Source organism: Triturus cristatus, chromosome 8 (assembly GCF_964204655.1).
Source record: "Triturus cristatus chromosome 8, aTriCri1.1, whole genome shotgun sequence".
Classification (NCBI taxonomy): Eukaryota; Metazoa; Chordata; class Amphibia; order Caudata; family Salamandridae; genus Triturus; species Triturus cristatus.
In genome coordinates this window covers 6,098,044-6,118,898 of record NC_140591.1, presented here as the reverse complement: position 1 = coordinate 6,118,898, position 20,855 = coordinate 6,098,044, and the positions used below count along the sequence as shown (strand labels likewise).

Below are 20,855 nucleotides of genomic sequence, written 5' to 3'. Positions count from 1 at the left end.
GGTGTCCTTTCATTGGTATAAAAGGGGGTTGCATTTGGTAAAACAGCTGGCTTAACACGCTTCACGAGTTTAGCCTCAAAGACTGCTTAGCCTACGCTACCACTAGGGTAGCTAGCCCGAAAAGGTTGACTTACAACCACACCATAAGGGTTGCTTGGCATGGTACAAGGTGATCACTTTAACTAGTGAGCATCATATACCAGGCCAACTTCTCACAGACGTACTATCGCTTGCTTCCATTTATGGGGAACTTCTCCCAGCTGAAAGGAGCGTGCTATTAGCTCAGAGATATACAGCATAATGACGTTTCCTCCCTGCATTACGGTCTCTGGGCGGGCTGGGTCTAGTGGGGATCCGGATTTAATTCCTCTAGCTGTGATCTCCAGCTCTTCTAACTCCTGCACCTTGAATTCATCAAGGGTTTCTCCCTCAAATACTGTATCCGGCCTACAATCTGACTTCCTGCCTTGACGTGCTTCTGCTGGAAAAGCGTCGTATACTTTTGCCACTTTTTCTGCAAAGAATTTGTAAGAGATACAGTTTTATCCATAAGACTATCCCTCAATGGGATAGTGTGTGGCATTCCAAACATGCTGTCTGTAGAGGACAATGTGCTACCACATCATATTTTAGTAATATGTTTATCAAAAGGGGGAGTTTTTAAACATGAACTGAGAACCATTTCTACACACCCTCTGAAGAAGATGTCTTAAGTAAACTAAAAGGCAAGACAGGGGTCCTGCGCAAATATGGGCTGGATCCCAATTATACATGGAGCAAACGTTTACTCTGTTAAATCAAAAAATAGTTTTTTGTACGACAGAAATGCTCAACTCACATATTTGATGGTGCTCTCATATTTGATAATGAAGGAAAGGTGGGTCTGTCAAATAAAATATTTGCTCAGGCTCACACAATTGGAGACCGGTTTATGGGTCAAGAGCATTACACTTAGGATGACTACACTATTCAAGTCACCAGATCTGGAGGTCTGTAAAATGTTTATAATTTTTCAAGCCCTGTTTTGTTCCGTTATAGTTTCCCCAATGGGCTAGCCCTGTGTCACTCCTGGGTGGACTCTATACAGTAATTCCGGTGTCGCTCCTGGGTGGACTTTATACAGAACTTCCTGTGTCACCCCTGGGTGGACTCTATACAGTACTTCCTGCGTCGCCCCTGGGTGGACTCTATACAGTACTTCCTGCGTCGCCCCTGGGTGGACTCTATACAGAACTTCCTGTGTCACCCCTGGGTGGACTCTATACAGTAATTTCTGTGTCACCCCTGGGTGGACTCTATACAGTACTTCCTGCGTCGCCCCTGGGTGGACTCTATACAGTACTTCCTGCGTCGCTCCTGGGTGGACTCTATACAGTACTTCCTGTGTCGCTCCTCCACAGACTACCGGTTTTTACAATTGCTGCTGTCACAGATAATTGCTTTTAATTATTGTTTTAAAGCCATTTTATCTTTGCGCACTTTGCACTTTGCCTTACCTTTCCTAGTGTTAACGCAGCCCTAGGCACCCGGTCCGTCACGGCAAGTGCCGATTGTACGGAGGGTGCAGAGGAGGCGAGAGCGGACACACTTCCGGGCTGGGGGCATTTCCGGCGCTGAGCGGTCTAGTTGCTCAGCACCCCATCACCTATATAATCACATGGAATTTAGAACGCGCAGCGGACGCGCCGCCGGCGCGCCAAAGGCAAGCCCGTCTGCGCCCGCCCGCGCCCCGACCGAGCCTAGGGCCACGCAATATACTCATATTAGATCAGACCTTAAGAGCTTCCGCTACACAAGCAGGGAGTTGCTTTCGCTAAGGCCCAAATCATGTTGCCAAACGCTAAATCCTATGACCGAAACCAAGATATGCCCACTTTGCCAAATTACCTTTGAATTTTCACATATCAGAAGGCTTACTCCTTGCCAGAACAATCCCACTAAAACTACCTGTCAAACCATTAAGGCGGCACTAATCAACGTTTGTTCCTTAGTTAAACATAACACAGAAACAGCCAATCTCATAGAGTCCCAGAATCTAGACTTGATCTTTATTACTGAAACCTGAGCAGATGATGCATCAGACTTAGACCTTTCATTAGCTGTTCCTGTAGGTTACTCTATCATCAGGTCTGATAGGAAGGGAAAGAGGGGTGGCGGTCTAGCTATTATCTTCAGAAATAGCCTACGAACAAAAGGCTCAGATCAGGGTAGTAACCCTGACTGTGAAACCCTTTTCTTTCAGTCGAACATCACAAAAAACGTCACACTTAAAGGCCTTTTGATCTATCGACCACCCAGGGCAAAAACACCGCTGTTACAACTGATCAACCCATTTTTGGAATCCAGTGTGAAAGGCCCCAATTTCACCGTTCTGGGAGATTTCAATATACATCTGGAAAAAAGCTCCGATGTATCCACAACTACACTATGCGAGACACTGGCTAACTTGGATATGGTCCAGATTGTCAATCAGAGTACCCATGAGGCGGGACATACTCTTGACGGGATTTTTACTTCCAATCACGACATTAAATTCCTGGATATCCTACCAGTCCCTTGGTCAGACCATAGTCGTAATCTTCTCTATAAACGCTGGAGACTCTAGTAACACAGCTGCCATTGTCTCTAACAGAACATCCTATCTTGATTGGAGCAAACTAGATGCCACAAAACTAAATTAACAGCTTACACTATCCATTCCAAAATTAGAACCAGATAGCAATATCGCAACACATCAAATATCCAGCTGGATAAAGACAGCAATTCATGATCTAGTACCTCAGAAAAAAATCACATCCAGACGAAAAACCCCTTCCCAACCTTGGTTCTCAGACGCCCTCAAAACACAAAAACAACTATGTAGAAGGGCGGAGAGAAGATGGAGGACCAATTATGACCCTCTGCTGAAAGATATTTATAAAACCTCCCTGGCCTCCTATAAAAAATTAATTCTTGCTGAAAAGAGCAAATATTTTGTCACTAAAATTAACGAAGCAAAGAACTGCAGCAAAGAACTCTTTGCCACTGTGAAAAAACTAACAAATATTGATAATGATAAACAGGCAGTAATAAGCACTGAATTTAGTAATACCTTGGGCCAATTCTTTGTGGACAAAGTAACTACAGTCTATGAATCCTTCAAACTATCAGATAAGGACACACCACTTTCGAGAAGTCCCCACAACCTTCAAATCATAACATCCACTTTCATTTCACACCACCATCAGTGGAACAAATTCTTCAAACCGTCAAGAATATAAAATCAGGGACTTTAACGGACCCCTGCCCTCCCAGGGTCATGCATCTTTTCCCAGAGCTTATAAGTGAACAATTAGGTAGTCTTTTCTCACATATAATAAAATCCTGCCAATATCCTGATGTCTGGAAAATTACCTCAGTACTGCCTCTCCTGAAAAAACCTAATTTGGACCCACAAGTTCCAGCAAACTATAGACCCATCGCAAGAATTCCTTTCTCAGCCAAAATTTTTGAAAAGTTATTAAATAAACATCTGTGTACGTTCCTTGCAGATACTCAGGCCCTAGACCATTCGCAATTCGGCTTCCGAGAGGGTCATGGAACCGAAACAGCACTGATTACGGCAGTTGAAGAACTCAGATACATTCTAGATGCCGGAGGGAAGGCCGCCTTGATCCTACTCGATCTCTCGGCGGCCTTCGACACGGTCAATCACGACATTCTTCTCACCCGCCTAACAGAAGCCGGAATACATTCATCAGCTAAAACATTACTTGCTTCCTATCTGTCTAACAGAACATTCACAGTTGAGCTGGGGGAAGCAAAATCACAATCTTTTAGCGCTCCATGTGGAGTGCCTCAGGGGTCTTCTCTGAGCCCCACTCTTTTTAATCTCTATGTTAAGCCCCTAGCTGCCATCATTAGAAACTGTGGATTTCTGCCAGTTTCGTACGCCGATGACACCCAAATAGTGGTGTCAATTAAAAATGACACCAGGGAAACAGCAGTTAAATTCAAAGACTGTATGAAACAAGTTAATCAATGGATGCAGAGGAACTGTCTAAAGCTGAACGGAGACAAAAGTGAAATTATGTTGCTAGGTACAGACATGGAAATCTGGTCCCCGGAATGGTGGCCGAACAACTTAGGCCATTGCCCAAATCCAGTAAACAAAGTGAAAAATCTTGGCTTTATACTGGACAATAAGTTGACTTTTGACGCACATACCAATAAACTTGCATCCACCATGTGGTATATCCTAAAAATAATTAGGAAACTCTTGCCTTTCATCCCCATGTCTGCCGGCAAAACGGTGGTAACCTCACTTGCTCTATCAAGGCTCGATTATGGAAATGCCCTATTTGCTGGAATCCAGGCCCAACACCTAGCCAAACTGCAGCGTCTACAAAACGCTGCAGCAAGATTGATCCTTGATGTTCCCAGATCAGAGCCAATCACACATAAACTGAGATCCTTACATTGGCTACCAATAGAGAAAAGAATAAAGTTTAAATCTGTCTGCCTAACTTACAAGGCCTTGCAAGGGGTCGGATCTAAGTTTCTGAGAGACCACCTGCAACTATACGAGCCCATTAGGACCCTGCGCTCAAGTCAATCAAAATTGATTCAAACGGTCAGATACAAGCAGGTTAGATGGGGAGGGAGAAGCTTCCTATTACATGCAGCAAGGGCTTGGAATCTCCTTCCTATCGCAATTAAAAACAGCCCCTCCATTCTGTCATTCAGGAAAGAGGTAAAAACATGGATGTTCTCGTCCATGTAAACTAGGCCACTGACATCTTCTTCAGGTAGTCACTGTCTCTGTTCAGCGCCAAGACGCCCATGGGCACACGTGCGCTTTATAAGTTTTTAATCAAATCAAATCTGGGTGGACTCTATACAGTACTTCCTGTGTCGCTCCTGGGTGGACTCTATACAGTACTTCCTGTGTCGCTCCTGGGTGGACTCTATACAGTACTTCCTGTGTCGCTCCTGGGTGGACTCTATACAGTACTTCCTGCGTCGCTTCTGGGTGGACTCTATACAGTAATTCCTGCGTCACCCCTGGGTGGACTCTATACAGTAATTCCTGCGTCACCCCTGGGTGGACTCTATACAGTAATTCCTGCGTCACCCCTGGGTGGACTCTATACAGTAATTCCTGCGTCGCCCCTGGGTGGACTCTATACAGGACTTCCTGCGTCGCTCCTGGGTGGACTCTATACAGGACTTCCTGCGTCGCTCCTGGGTGGACTCTATACAGGACTTCCTGCGTCGCTCCTGGGTGGACTCTATACAGGACTTCCTGTGTCGCTCCTGGGTGGACTCTATACAGGACTTCCTGTGTCGCTCCTGGGTGGACTCTATACAGTACTTTCTTGGTGGCTTAGCACTGCTCCTCCCAATATACTGATCCTGTGCCAGCCCATAGACAGCACTCCTTTTAGACTTCTCTTGGTGGCATGGCGGTGTCATCATGGGTGTGCCCTCTATCTCTCCTGGTAGACGACATATAGTACTTCCTGGTGGCTTAAGAGAATCTCCAATGAGATGGTCTTATGTTGCTCCTGGGTGGATTCCAAATAATACCCCTTAGGTGGTTTAACTGCCCCGCCGAGGGGTTGGGGGGTTGGGTCTTCAATGCTACTAGGTTGATGCTGTTTTCCTTAGTGGAACTAACTGCTTTGCATCAATTGTAGTCTACATTGGTTACAGCCCCCCTAAGGTTGCTACGCACCTGCATGTGTGAAGGAGTCTATTCTCACCCTCTCTGCTTCACCCCAGTCTTATATGCAACACCTCCAGGTGCACGCTCGTCAATCCTGGCCCTTAAAACCTCATCCCACATGTCCCTTATATGCCAAACTACAAACAAATCCCTTTCAACCATAAACCATGAAAGGACAGCCAGGAATCCAAAGGAAATCAGAGAACTTCCTGACCTTGCTAGGGGTATGATGCACTATATGAGTAACAATATAGGCCCACCCAGAAAGTGCTTAGGCCTTGCTGGGGGAACAGAAAGCGTTATATGTCTATCAACATAATACAATGAAGGAGCGTGTACAGTGCAGTACGCAAAGTCAAAATGCTGTGTTATAAATGCAAAAGTTGAAAACGTGAGCAACAAAAGCAAGTTTAAACGAGAACAGTAGCGTACACGAACACTGCCTAAATATATAAATGGTGTGTGAGTCTGTTGGCAGTCAGGAGTTATTGGGCTCAGATTGTATCCCTCGTTCTATACCTGATCCTCCTGGCAAGAAGAGAAATCTGTATTAAGTGGAAGGACAACATCGCTCCGGGTAAGGAAGAATGGTTGAGAGCCGCCTTCAAAAGGGCACGGTTAGATCAAGACATTAGGGACGACAGTCATCATAACATTTGGCAACCTCTGATAAGATGGGCATGGCAGAGGCATCTGATTCGATTCACCAACGAATCGAAATACAAAAAGAGCTCCACTTATAAGGTCCCATGATTACACCAGTCCTCAAACACGAGAGGAAGGCCGTGGGGCCTAGACGGAAACAGTGAGCCAAAGAGGCCCCTAGGAATGAGAAAATGTTGGCTTGTCAAATCTGTGGAAGTCTTTGGTGAGATGAGGACAAAAAAAATAAAAAAAGATTGTATTAACCACAGCAGTTTACTACTGCTAAAACGGGTCTTAACCTCACTATTGGGCTCAGAGGTGATCACCAAGTCCTCTCCATTCGCACAGGACTTCAGGGTGGCAAAATTGAATGGTCTACAGATTTTTTTCAGCGAGGTGGTGTGAGGTTGGAGACTTATAACTCAACAACCATCGGGTGAAAAAGTTATGAATCGCAGCCCAGCCAGTACAGAAGGATAACTGCACATAACTTAGCAGAGGGCGGTTAATCGGACACTACTGGAGTAGCACGCTCACTCCATTTCACGACAACCTTCTCTGGTGCAGTACATCAGCCCGTGGCCCTGTGTAGGGTGGGTGTTACAGTCCCTGAAAGAGGAGAAAGACGATGCTCTGGATATTCTCAGTCACAGCCACTTCCACGTAATCTTTCAGTTAGCCTTTACTCGGGGACACTCATCTTCACCGTAGAATAACAATGTCACAGTGCCTTTCCGTGTCCAGATGGAAATGTTTGTGAAATCCTTATGTGGGGGCTGCATGTGTGAAAAGCTGTCAGTAGAGCCTCCCACATTCTAATGGGGTGCACTAGGCATGGCTCACAAGCAAGGATACTTCAGCTGGGGCCTCGGCCCACTGGCAGACTTTGCACTTGCATGTAGGTCATGGGAGCACCAGCAGAAGTCTGATAGAGATGCACATGCAGCAGCAGAGCTTGTGGTCATAAAGATCTTGCTGACTGGGACCTACTCACAGACAGTCTCATGCCCTCGCCCCAAACACGCAAGTGTCCAGCATGGGCCGCAGTGGTGACGCTCCTCGGACATCCTTAGGTTATTATCAGCACTCTGAGAAACTTGAAAGCCAAACATGTCAAAGGTTGCAAATACCTTAGCACTTCAATCCTTATGGCTGCCAATTCTCAAAGTTGAACTCTCTTTGGGATGAATTGCAGAACATCCTTAGTCACGTGTTGATGCGGTCTTCACAAAACAGACACATCTTGGCTTCCAAACCATGTTCACAGCCCTTGGTTCATGCCTTGCATTGTGTTGCTGAGTCAGCATTATCTCATTCCATCTCTGGCCTCTTCTTCCTTTGTGCAAGGGTGCCTCCAGTGTCCCGCTTGACCGTCCGTCAACTCTCCTTCAAAGTAGGATGCAGGCAACTCCTTGGGAAGTTCAGGGTGTCTTCCTCGGGTTACTGGCTCTAACATGGCAAGGGAAGTGGTGGTCAGTGTACCAAACCTAGAACTGAAAGAAATCTCCCCGTCTTCACTCGTCTGCGACCCAAGATTTGTGGTGAGGAAATCTTGGCGCACTGATTGGAAGTATCTGTCTCATTTTTATACCCATGTTGAAGACAGGCCTTGCGTATTCCAGCAGTTGGGTTCTTTATCCGGTTCTGGGCAGTTCTGCAATTATGTGAATTTCACGCAGATTGGTACAGCCATGGTCTTTGTGACAAATGTGAACAAGAAGTCGGGGAGGGAGGCTAGGAGGCTCATCTCAGGAGAAACCTAAAACAAGAGGGCAAGGGAAGCTGTCCCACGTAACTACTTGCTACTGTAAAGTGCAGCCTCTCCCGGGGAGGGAACAATGGGCCAGGAAAGGGCATTGGAGATTCTGGGCTTCAAAGGGACCCTCTGTTTCCACCCCACTGTCTGACCGGCTGAAAGAGATCCCTGGAATATTCTGGGGAAAGCCCTGCAGTATATATTTGATGTCTGGGCTCTCCCTCCTAAGTACACACAGAGTACGCCTGACACAAAGTGGAACCCACTATGGCTGCAGCCACACCATCAACTTCAGCATACCCAGCCCACACCATCATAGGAACCACCATCACCAAATCTTTGTGAAAAGACTGGACCAAGACCTCAGAAGCATGCTGGTCTTCCAAACTCCTACGCCACTGGCCTCAACGCAACAACCTCCCCGAGCCCAACTTGGACTTCAACGCCTGGATACCCACCTGCACAGACACTCTGGCTCCTTTCAAAGCCAACAAAGCCACAAGAACTAGACCGCAAGCAAGATGGTAAACAGAAGTGCTCAGGCTCATCAAACGCCACTGCTAGCAACTTAGGCACAGATGTAGACAAAGTCAGAAAGACACAGACAAGAGCACCTACAAATCCACCCTCAGACACTACCATCAGGAAATCAGGCTACCTAACGCTCCGTGCTCACTGACAGCATCAACAGCAGCACCTACAGATCCAAGGAAATCTTTGCCATAGTAAAAGACTTCATCTCTCTGGCAGCAAGCTCCACCAGCATAGCCCACTCTCAGGACCTCTGCATCCTGCGGTCCCTATTCTTCAGCAACAAGATCCGCAGCATTTATAAAAGCTTCAAGCCCCAACCAGACCCTTACACCCTTGAAGCCCACCTGCCCATATCTACTAACACCCAAAGGACCACCTTGAACAACTGGCTCACAACCATCAATCGAGACCCGCAATGACCATGCAGTCCGTACAATCTGAAGAGCTCTCAGAACCATGACATCACCACGTCTTCATCAAAGGACTGGACCCCATAAGCACAGCCCTCACCCTGATCCTGAACGGCTCAATCATCACAGCCACCTACCCAGATGCCTGGAAAAAACCCACGGTACTCCCCTACTCAAGAAACCCTCAACAGACCCAAAGAAACTGTCCGCTATAGATCTGCAAGCCTACCAGGGAACAGTCATGGAAACTATGATAAACATCTCGCCACCCACCTCACTGAAAAACACCTCAAAAGCACTCAATCTGGATTCAGGCCCAACCACAGTACAGAAACCGCCCTCATCGCCACCAAGGACGACATTCAGATGGTATCAAATAGTCTACCCTGAGCACGCTGTAGTAATTCAATCAAAACAGTTCTGATTTAATTTAATTGTACTACAAGGCGGTTTCTGTAAAGAACTGTATTACAATAAGCTGTGGAGAAACTACCTGAATAATTTGAAAAAATAAAAAAACATGGACTTTCAGAACAACGTGTGAAGATTCCAAATTGGATCTGAACTGTTTTAATTGAATTACTACAGTGTGCTCAGGGTAGACTACTTGATTCTTTTCCTTCCTCTATGAATGAGGATTTAGGAGGATGAATTGGTAACCGACCTCTCTCCCCTTTGAAGCACTGATATAGATTGAGAGTCTGTATTTCGATACCTGGTTACCAATGAGTTTTTAGACATTCAGATGGTCACTGACAGAAGTGACATTGCGGCCCTCATTATATTGGATCTGTCGACAGCCTTCGACATCATCTTCCACCTCATCCTTATCAAACGACTGCATGAAGCCGGCATTTGCCCCTTTCTGACACGCCACACCCAGTCACTCAGCATGACCCCCTTCAACTCAGGTGCCACCAACCTCATCTGTGGAGTTCCACATTTACCCTCACTCAGCCCAACTCTGTTCATTGCCTACATAACCCATTTGCCAGCATCATCAGCGCCCAATGAATAACATCATATAAAGAAACCAAACACCCAGATCGATTTCTCCAACTGTATTGACCAAAGACGCCAGATGGATGACGAACAACTACCTCAAGCTCAACATAGACAAGACGGAAGTAGTGACTCCATCTGGTGGCCTTTCAGACTCGGGCCCACACCCTATTGGCAACCAAAGTAAAGAACCTCAGAATAGTAATCAACAACCAACTGACCACAACCAGCCAGCACAACCAAATACAGTCCCCATCTCCCGCTTCCACAGTCAAGATGCTCAAGAAGGGCTTCAAATGGCTCCACACTAACAAAAAATCATCACCAAAGTCTGTCTGTGAGTCTGTCTCTCCTGCTGTCCGCAGTGGGTGCCTGTTGCATGTCCTGTCTGCGAGTCTGTCTCTCCTGCTATCCACTGTGGGTGCCTGTTGCATGTCCTATCTGTGAGTCTGTCTCTCATGCTGTCCACCATGGAAGCCGGTTGGATGTCCTGTCTGAGTATGTCTCCCCTGCTGTCCACCATGGGAGCCTGTCCTGTCTGAGTCTGTCTCTCCTGCTGTGCACCATGGGAGCCTGATGCATGTCCTGTCTGTGAGTCTGTCTCTCCTGCTGCCCACCATGGCAGCCTGCCCTGTCTGTCAGTCAGTCTGTCTCTCCTGCTGTCCACCATGGAAGCCTGTCCAGTCTGTCTCTCCTGCTGTCCACCATGAGTGCCTGTTGCATGTCCTGTCTGAGTCTGTCTCCCCTGATGTCCACCATGGGAGCCTTTCCTGTCTATGAGTCTGTCTCTCCTGCTGTCCACCATGGGTGCCTGTTGCATGTCCTGTCTGAGTCTGTCGCTCCTGCTGTCCACCATGGGGGCCTATCCTGTCTGTGAGTCTGTCTCTCCCGCTGTCCACCCTGGGAGCCTGTCCTGTCTGGGAGTCTGTCTCTCCTGCTGTCCACCATGGGAGCCTGTCCTGTCTATGAGTCTGTCTCTCCTGCTGTCCACCAGGGGAGCCTGTCCTGTCTGCGAGTCTGTCTCTCCTGCTGTCCACCATGGGTGCCTGTTGCATGTCCTGTCTGAGTCTGTCTCCCCTGATGTCCACCATGGGAGCCTGTCCTGTCTATGAGTCTGTCTCTCCTGCTGTCTACCATGGGTGCCCTTGCATGTCCTGTCTGAGTCTGTCTCTCCTGCTGTCCACCAGGAGAGCCTGTCCTGTCTGTGAGTCTGTCTCTCCTGCTGTCCACCATGGGAGCCTGATGCATGTCCTGTCTGTGAGTCTGTCTCTCCTGCTATCCGCCATGGGAGCCTGTCCTTTCAGTGAGCCTGTCTCTCCTGCTGTCCACCATGGGAGCATGTCCTGTCTACGAGTCTGTCCCTCCTTCTGTCCACCGTGGGTGCCTGTTGCATGTCCTGTCTGAGTCTGTCTCTCCTGCTGTCCACCATGGGGGCCGGTCCTGTCTATGAGTCTGTCTCTCCTGCTGTCCACCATGGGAGCCTGATGCATGTCTTGTCTGTGAGTCTCTCTCTCCTGCTGTCCACCATGGGTGCCTGCTGCATGCTCTTTGGACTCATGCCCTGTCTGTGAGTCAGTCTCTCCTGCTGTCCACCATGGGAGCCCGATGCATTCTCTTTTGACTCGTGTCCTGTCTGCAAGTCTGTCTCTCCTGCTGACCACCATGGGAGCCTATCCTGTCTGTGAGTCTGTCTCTCCTGCTATGCACCATGGGACCCTGATGCATGTCCTGTCTGTGAGTCTGTCTCTCCTGCTGTCCACCATGTGAGCCTGGTGCAAGCTCATTGGACTCATGGCCTGTCTGTGAGTCGGTCTCTCTTGCTGTCCACCGTGGGAGCGTGGTGCATGCTCTTTGGCCTCATGGCCTGTCTGTGAGTCTGTCTCTCCTGCTGTCCACCATGGAAGCCTGATGCATGGCCTGTCTGTGAGTCTGTCTCTCCTGCTGTCCACCATGGGAGCCTGGTGCATGCTCTTTGGACTCACGGCCTGTCTGTGAGTCTGTCTCTCCTGCTGTTCGCCATGGGAGCCTGGTGCATGCTCTTTGGACTCACGGCCTGTCTGTGAGTCTGTCTCTCCTGCTGCATGTCCTGTCTGTGAGTCTGTCTCTACTGCTGTCCACCATGGGAGCCTGGTGCATGCTCTTTGGACTCATGGCCTGTCTGAGAGTCTGTCTCTCCTGCTGTCCACCATGGGGGCCTATCCTGTCTGTGAGTCTGTCTCTCCCGCTGTCCACCCTGGGAGCCTGTCCTGTCTGGGAGTCTGTCTCTCCTGCTGTCCACCATGGGAGCCTGTCCTGTCTATGAGTCTGCCTCTCCTGCTGTCCACCATGGGTGCCTGTTGCATGTCCTGTCTGAGTCTGTCTCTCCTGCTGTCCACCGGGGGAGCCTGTCCTGTCTGCGAGTCTGTCTCTCCTGCTGTCCACCATGGGTGCCTGTTGCATGTCCTGTCGTGAGTCTGTCTCTCCTGCTGTCCACCATGGGAGCCTGTTGAATGTCCTGTCTGAGTCGGTCTCTCCTGCTGTCCACCAGGGGAGCCTGTCCTGTCTGCGAGTCTGTCTCTCCTGCTGTCCACCATGGGTGCCTGTTGCATGTCCTGTCTTGAGTCTGTCTCTCCTGCTGTCCACCAACAGTGCCTGTTGAATGTCCTGTCTGAGTCTGTCTCTCCTGCAGTCCACCAGGGGGGCCTGTCCTGTCTGTGAGTCTGTCTCTCCTGCTGTCCACCATGTGAGCCTGATGCATGTCCAGTCTGTGAGCCTGTCTCTCCTGCTGTCCACCATGGGAGCCTGGTGCGTGCTCTTTGGACTCATGGCCTGTCTGTGCGTCAGTCTCTCCTGCTGTCCACCATGGGAGCCTGCTGCATGCTCTTTGGACTCATGGCCTGTCTGTGAGTCTGTCTCTCCTGCTGTCCACTATGGGAGCCTAATGCATGTCCTGTCTGTGAGCCTGTCTCTGCTGCTGTCCACCATGGGAGCCTGCTGCATGCTCTTTGGACTCATGGCCTGTCTGTGAGTCAGTCTCTCCTGCTGTCCACCATGGGAGCCTGCTGCATGCTCTTTGGACTCATTGCCTGTCTGTGAGTCAGTCTCTCCTACTGTCCACCATGGGAGCCTGTCCTGTCTGTGAGTCAGTCTCTCTTGCTGTCCACCAAGGGTGCCTGTTGAATGTCCTGTCGGAGTCTGTCTCTCCTGCAGTCCACCAGGGGGGCCTGTCCTGTCTGTGAGTCTGTCTCTCCTGCTGTCCACCGTGGGAGCCTGGTGCATGCTCTTTGGCCTCATGGCCTGTCTGTGAGTCTGTCTCTCCTGCTGTCCACCATGGGAGCCTGATGCATGTCCTGTCTGTGAGTCTGTCTCTCCTGCTGTCCACCATGGGAGCCTGGTGCATGCTCTTTGGACTCATGGCCTGTCTGTGAGTCTGCAGTGCATGTTGCACACTCAGGCAGGGGCTCCTGCTACGGGGTTACCCGGGAGGTGGAAGGGGCTCATGTCTTGATTTACCGCTATCCCAAACAATGCTTTTTTGAACCCCCTGCCTGGAAAGCATCAGGCACAGTGACACCGTCGGTGCCCCTACTCCGCCCCCAGCACCAGGCTGCAACTGCTCCCTTCCCCGGGTACCGCTGGTCCCAGCCAGCTCACCCCGCGCGTCTCACTCACCCCCACCGGCGTGCCCTGCCCTCCTTCCCCCGTGTCACACTCACCCCCACCGGCACCAGCCGTGTCCTCCCGCACCGCTCACCAGCCGCACGCTGCAGACCATAGAGACGGCCAGGGAAGAAGCGAGCGGCACCGAGGCGGACATGTTGGATTGGAATACTGCGCGCCCATAGACAAACAGCGGCCATAATGGAACAGGCCCAACGACTTCGCGTGCGACGTTCGCAAATAGCAGAGCTTCAAATGTCAGCCATTTTGCAACGGGGACTACCTAGCGCTAGTTGCGCCCGTAGGCTGGGATCACCCATAGGTCACATAGCTTCGGCCATCTTACACTGGGATATCGTATCGAGGATTTCAGCGAGCTGCGGCGTCGCTCTACGGTATTGGCAACCATGTTGCAATGCTGCCATTAAGTTAAAAGTGTAATGTGGGTAAACGAAAAATAGTGACAAGCCCAGGCTAGTAAATTTCCGGCAAGAATAAGTCCTTGCAGCAAGGAGTGTGCTGCTGTGAATGCCGCGCAAATAGTGCCCTTTGAGTCACGCACTTCTCCATAGTGCGGCAGTACTGTGCTCCTCCCGCTTGCTGAGCAGGAGCGAGGCTTAGGACGCACGCTGCCCCTCCTCTGCGTGCCTGCGCCGCCGGGGTCAGGGGGCGCGCACTACTTCCGGTTGTCAGGCTGGGTCAGCTGATGTTCCCTGAGCTGCAGTGTGCGGGCAAAAGAGACTGGCAGAGGCTGAAGGGAACGGGCTGCGGGGCAGGGAGGGCGGCGCTGGCGGCTGGGAAGGACCCTACGTCTGAGAGGCTCCGGCTGCTGCAGAGGGAAGGCTTCTGTGGGCTCAGGACAGGCAGGAGCCTGGGGACAGAGGCAGGTACAGAAGGGCAGAGGCAGGGGCAGCAGGGCAGAGGCAGGGGCAGCAGAGAAGAGCCTGGGGACAGAAGCAGGCAGAGGCACTCTGAGATCCGAGCAGGGTCATAAGGGTTGGGGGAACCACAGGTGGATACGCTCAGGCAGAAGCAGGCAGGCGCACAAGGACTGAGGTAGCAGACACTCAGCAGGACAGGCAGGAGTCACTATAGCAGAAGGACAGGCAGGGACACATGACCTGGGATAGGAGACACTCAGGCAGGGGGCACTCTACCAGCAGGACAGACAGGAGCACAAGCAGTGGATAGCAGACAGGGGCACGGAGTGAAGCAACATCCAGCCAGGGAGTTGTAAACAGGGAACACAGACAACCGCAGAGAGCCAGGCAGAGGTGAGAGGGCGCAGAGAGCCAGTCAGAGGTGAGAGGGCGCAGAGAGCCAGGCAGAGGTGAGAGGGCGCAGAGAGCCAGTCAGAGGTGAGAGGGCGCAGAGAGCCAGGCAGAGGTGAGAGGGCACAGAGAGCCAGGCAGAGGTGAGAGGGCACAGAGAGGTGAGACGGCACAGAGAGCCAGGCGGAGGTGAGACGGCACAGAGAGCCAGGCAGAGGTGAGAGGGCACAGAGAGGTGAGAGGGAACAGAGAGCCAAGCAGAGGTGAGACGGCACAGAGAGCCGGTGAGAGGGCACAGACAGCCAGGCAGAGGAGAGAGAGTGCACAAAGAGGTGAGAGGGCACAGAGAGCCTGGGAGAGGTGAGGGATCAGACAACCAGGCAGAGGAGAGAGAGGGCACAGTCAGTCAGGGAGGTGAGAAGGCATAGACAGCCAGGCAGAAGGGCTGAGACGTGCAAGTGGAGTACCGAGTAAGAAGCAGGCAACATGGTGTAGGTACTTCTATAGAGGCAGCGACATGGACAAAGTGTGAACATTGACGAGCAGAGTACCAGGTGTAGGTTGACCGGTCACAGGGGGTTGGCAGTGTGCCCTGCAGACAGGGTTAAATCCCCCAGAGTGAAAGGCATCCGGACGCACTGGTTCACAAGGAGGGCAAGCAGCAGGGTAGATGCACGCACAGACAGCTACAGAGAAGAAAGGGCAGGGCGGCAGCCTACAGGACAGGCAGGTGTATTCCAAGGCGGGGGCAGGCCTGGCAGATAGGTGTATTCGGAGGCAGGCCCACAAGTGAGGTACTGGTACCGAGAGAAGGCTCACAGGAAGTGTCTCAAGTGCTGTCTATTTACAGCAGAACCAGAGGTGGGCGATCTGGGGTCACTTCCACAAAGGGGAGGAAGCACTATCTGCTAGTAAAGCTCAGGCAGGGGAAAAGGAGGACATACAGCAAATCCCACAGCATCAGTGTGCGGGCTTCGGAAGGATGAGGCGAAAGGCTTCATCTACTCATCTCCCCATAATTCGCTAACTACGGATCACCAGCTATCACCTTACCTATGCTTCTGGATGTCGGAAGAGGACACCGACTTGAGCAGCAATAATCGGGCGCCAATGGGGTTTGCCTGACAGCACTGGGGATACCAATCAAAGCGGAAGGTACGTACCTTTATAGGACCGATGAGCCTAAACACCCTTGTATCTTTGTAAGAGGTACAATGCCATGATCGGCATCCATGTGTGCACTAATAGCTGGTCAGCGTGTTGATTGTGAAGTGACCACGTTGTAGTTGTCTCAATCTATACTGTGATCACTGGTGTGAATGAATCACAGCCAGAGTGTGGTAGCCTTAGGCACTCTTCCACTTACATTAGAACATTCTAAATCTAGTAGAATCTGTGGCGGGAGGTTCCTCCGCCATAGGTTAGTGCGATAAGGAGCACTCCGCATGGGAACTCTCCAGACTTATTGTTTCCCCTATAAATCAGAAATTGCTCCATGACCCCCCAACTCTGACTACGGTCCATAATGCTCATAGCGCGCCTGCCTCCGAGGGGAGTCTGTTCCCAAGTCTTGCAGAAAGGCAGCCTATTGATAGGTCTTCTCCAAGGAGATGCAAACCTTTCTTGGAGCTAGAAAGCCTTCTGGGCCGTTAGACAATCACTTCCTCATCCATGTTTGCATTTAGAGTTAATGCGTCTACATAGCTCAAGGGTAACGCTGTAATTTACAATTCAATAATAAACCCAACAAATGGAGTAAATTCTATTTTTGACAGCCAAGTCCACAGCTGGGGTTTTATAGCCAGCGCCAGCTGTCAAAGAAACACTCGTCAGTCGGTAGGAAACAAATGAGGTGAATGTGTTTCCCAAGCTAGGAGCCAAAGGCCCTTCCCGCTCTCCTAGTGACCTGTGCGTTTTGTGCTCACACTAAACGTACAGGCTGAGGACTGAAGGCAGTAAGTAACCTTGGTGATTTCAACCAGGTTCACAAATAACATGGCATATTTCCTTTTCATTGGCATTAGTGTAGCACGCAGATGCCAGTTGTGTGGACTGGTAGTTTGTTACAGGAACACACAAGTCAGAGCTTGGGTAATTGTTAGAGTTGCTCGTGTCGAGTGTGCTTTATGGTAAGCGCTCACTATTGTGTGCAGCAGTAGAAATGCACCTGCATCTTGTTCAGGGACGATGGTGTCCAAAGGTGAAAGAGAGAGCCTAGAGGCTATGGTTACTCCTATTTGGGGAAGGTTTCGTTTTATATCGTGACGGCTTCAGGCACGTCTGATCGTGCTGTAGTTGAGCATGTTGCTGAAATAAAAGGTGCTAGCCTGTCCGAGCAGTACCACAGGCTAGTGAAGTTCGCTCACGTTACTATAACCATCGTCGTTAGTTTGGAAAGCTGTCGGGACCGATGCACTGCAGGCTTTCTGCTGTTGATAAACCAATAGACTTAGCAGAGAGGTTCGTTTTGAAGCAGTTAGGGGGGACTGAATATTTATTTAGGTCAAGCCTACTTTGTGAATGACATATTGTAGGCTTACCAAGAACATGTAAGGGCATGGAGCTTGCCCATGATTTATGATTGGTTGTCACTCCTGTCACACTTATTTGGCAGCTTCCTGTGTCCTAGCGAGTCAATCTTGTGAATGCCCCTCCCATGGAGCATAGCCTGTTTACCATCTCTTTTCCTTGACGGGCTTCTATGCTTCCATTGCGTGCTTTTCAAGCGCTACTTTTTATCTTTGGCAAAGCACTTCTCGAGTGCATGCGTTTCATAGCCGACTCCTTCATGTACTCTCTCCATGCACTCCATGATGTCTCATTTGTGTTTCTTCTTGCAACCCTCTTTGTTGCACTTAATGTTATGTCCCCCGTTGCTTTCTTGCTCGTGTGCTTCTCCCCCCTGCTCCAAATTGCTCTATCACCGTAGTTTCTCCTCCCCACCTTTGCTCTCCGTGTTTCTTCCGTACCCCATCGTTCATGTTGTTTGCCCCACCCGTGCCCTCCTTCTGTCACCCGTTGTTTATCCTCCTACTTCCCACATTGCCCCCTCCCCAGGGCTTCACAATACTTTCCCTCATTTGTTTTGGATCAGCAAAAAAAAGGCATCTGTCATTTTGTAGGGGCACACCTACTAAATTATGCTACCTGCTTTGTCATATACTTTTTAGGTCTCGCTGAGACAGCGCAAGCTGTCTCTTTGAGACATTTTGTAAGTGGGTTTTCAAAAGTGCTACCCACATGGTTTTGCTGGCCTAGAGCTTGCGTGCAGGATGGCATGAACGTGCACAGCTGCTCCTCTGCTCCTTGCATTCCCCCCTCCCTTCGCACCCAGCCCTTTGATGCTCTGCTCGCATCTCCCTCCTCCCTTCTCCTCTTTTTTCGTCACTTGTATTCAGGCTCCTCTCATTTCCCCCTCCCTTCTCACCCAGCCCTTCTTTGTTTTTACTGCACTTCGACCTCTGGGTAAACATCTCAAATCATTTAACACGGTGTGTCAAAACAAACAGCTCCTTGCTCAATCCAATGAAAAACAAGCATTGGCATAGCCAATAGGTCTTGCTTTTGGGACCTTAAGTATTTAGTTATGCAACTGTTGCATGGCTAAACACTTATAAGGTCCCAAAGTCGAGACCTATTGGCTATGCCAATGCTTGTTTTATTTTCTCATTTAGCAATGCTGCACGGCATCTAGGATGCTGTACAGTTTGGCTAAAAACCATTGACCAAGCCAATAGGTTTCAAAGGCAATACTAGTTGGCCTTGCCAATGCTTGTTTAATAGCTCTCTGGACCAAGAGGTAAGAAATCATGCTTAGGCCCTCTGCATTTTGAGATAGGACACAAGACATGGTATTGTCTTTGCTGTCTCTCGATATCTCCTTGTGACGGAGAGGACTCGATGCCTGTTTCTCAAGTCTATTGTAGGGCCTGATATCGCAGTAGAACAGGGGGTTCCCCCACTTTACTAGTACCCTGACACCTGTGGCCCAAGACCGTATTTGGCCATAGGAAAGCTTGGGGTCTTTTCCCCTGTTATGCACTAGCACTATGAGATTCCCAGGATTGAGATGTATTTGTTTACACCAGGACAGTTTAGGGTCCTTCTAGAGTCCTCTCTTGCCTCTTGCACTCGTACTTTGTGAACATATGGACTACGGATGTATTTGTAGAACTCTGAGCTTATGGAATGTTTTCACGGTATGGATTTTAATTCATATATTCTTACTATGTCATTTTATTTAGGTTTTATTGTTTTTATGGTATATGTTTGCATGATTCTAGAGTTTTATTTTATATCATGTCTTCTTGTACTTTTATGGCTTCTAGCTGAAATAAAGATTTGAACGGTTGTCAATTTTAAAAAAATTATGTAGGTTATGATTTCCAAAGTTTGGTAACTGAACTCAGAGTGATCCTTCCAGTAGAGCCACGGTCAGCTGGGAGGCGTAATCCCTAATCGGGCGCCTGGAAAGGAGGCAGCATATATAAGGGCAGCAGTTCAGCTTTCAATTTAGAAAAACTGATCACGTCCCATGGAAGGCATAATGTGCAAAAAACAAGCATTGATGGAGATTCAGCAAAGTACTGCTAATGCAAGCGTCATGCCCTTCAAGCGGATTTATAAAGCAGGTGTGTTTGTAACTGTGTTTTGAATTGTTTGAAGTTTGAAAAGGAGGTGTAGTTAGGTGCAATCTTGGGGGCTGTTGGTTTATTCACCATGTGGCCAGAAGAACGAGGAGGGTTTTGAACCTGATGTAATCTAGGAAGAAGGAAAAGCATTTGTAAAGATTTATGATGTGAAATGAGAAGTTCATGACTGAACTCATCTGTGATGCCAACATCAGTTCGGCATCAGGATGAGCTTTTTGGATATGCCAGTGGCGCAGGTTGCAGGACCCATTGCCAAACGCTGTGGAGATGGGGTTTCTTCCACAGTTCAACATGTCTCTGGTTAGGTCTCGCCTAGCGATGCAGCACATGCGCTGCTCGCCTTGGCAAGACCTATTGTCGTCGGTTTCTCGGCCGAAGGGGGACAGGAGATGTGCACGCGTACGGACAGGAGATGTGCACTCCGTAAGCGTGCACATCTCCTGTCCCCGCGTATGGCTGGCGTTTCAACACAGCGCGCGCATGGCGCGCTTTCACTTTCCCTCCCTCCCCGTCCTCCTTTGCCTCCAGGTTTTTGTTGATGCTTAACTGATATCTCTACAGATGACGCTAGACAAGCCTTTTATAATAAATCTTAAAACTGTTGCAGTTATCACCGAGACTCTACTTATCTTTTCTTCTCTTCCTGCTAGTAGTAACTGGGCGTCTCAGGAGTATTTGAAAATGATAATTGGGTAGATTGAAAGCTCTGCTATTTGTAACACATAATGCTTGCAATGTCACTTACTTCTGTCTGGTGTCTGCGATAGCTCAGGGAGACACCGCCTTCACTTCCGAAGAAAGAAACTCAGAGCATAACATGAAGGATTTAATGCGAACACGCCCCCCCCCCCCCCCCCCCAAAAAAGAAGTCGGTGTATTCTTTAGAAACGGAATGATAAAATTAACTGGACTTTTGAACTTTCGGCAATTTGGGAGCTCTTCTGCTCAGCCAGCTTTGATTTATACTGTATTACTCTGTGATCCACGCCAGTGCTTCCTTCTTGGTGTCAGAATTGTTCACTGCAACCTTTTTGTGTGCTTTTTACATAGTGTGCTACCGGCCGAAAAAGCTCTTCAATGCCTCCTCAAGGGTCGTAAGCACTATACAAAAATATTTACAAATTACCACCCGCCCCTCCAGCCCCTCGCCGTTTACCGTGAAAAGACTGAGGCAAGAAAATATAATGGAACTATAAATTGCAAGGCCGGTTCTTATGAAATCTGTAAATTATTCACTTA

General features: G+C 49.4%; 2 protein-coding genes across 3 annotated transcripts in view; one reads left to right on the top strand and one right to left on the bottom strand.

Annotated features, from left to right (window-relative positions):
• Positions 1-13,884, bottom strand: part of WDR3 (WD repeat domain 3) — a 184,381-nt gene extending 170,497 nt beyond the window's left edge. For both annotated transcript variants that reach the window (XM_085620704.1, XM_085620705.1), the window contains exon 1: positions 13,750-13,884. The gene's annotated coding sequence lies outside the window, so the exon portion shown is untranslated. The remainder of the gene's footprint in view (positions 1-13,749) is intronic.
• Positions 13,885-14,358: 474 nt separating this feature from the next.
• Positions 14,359-20,855, top strand: part of GDAP2 (ganglioside induced differentiation associated protein 2) — a 471,310-nt gene continuing 464,813 nt past the window's right edge. Inside the window, exon 1 of the mRNA XM_085620706.1 lies at positions 14,359-16,119. The gene's annotated coding sequence lies outside the window, so the exon portion shown is untranslated. The remainder of the gene's footprint in view (positions 16,120-20,855) is intronic.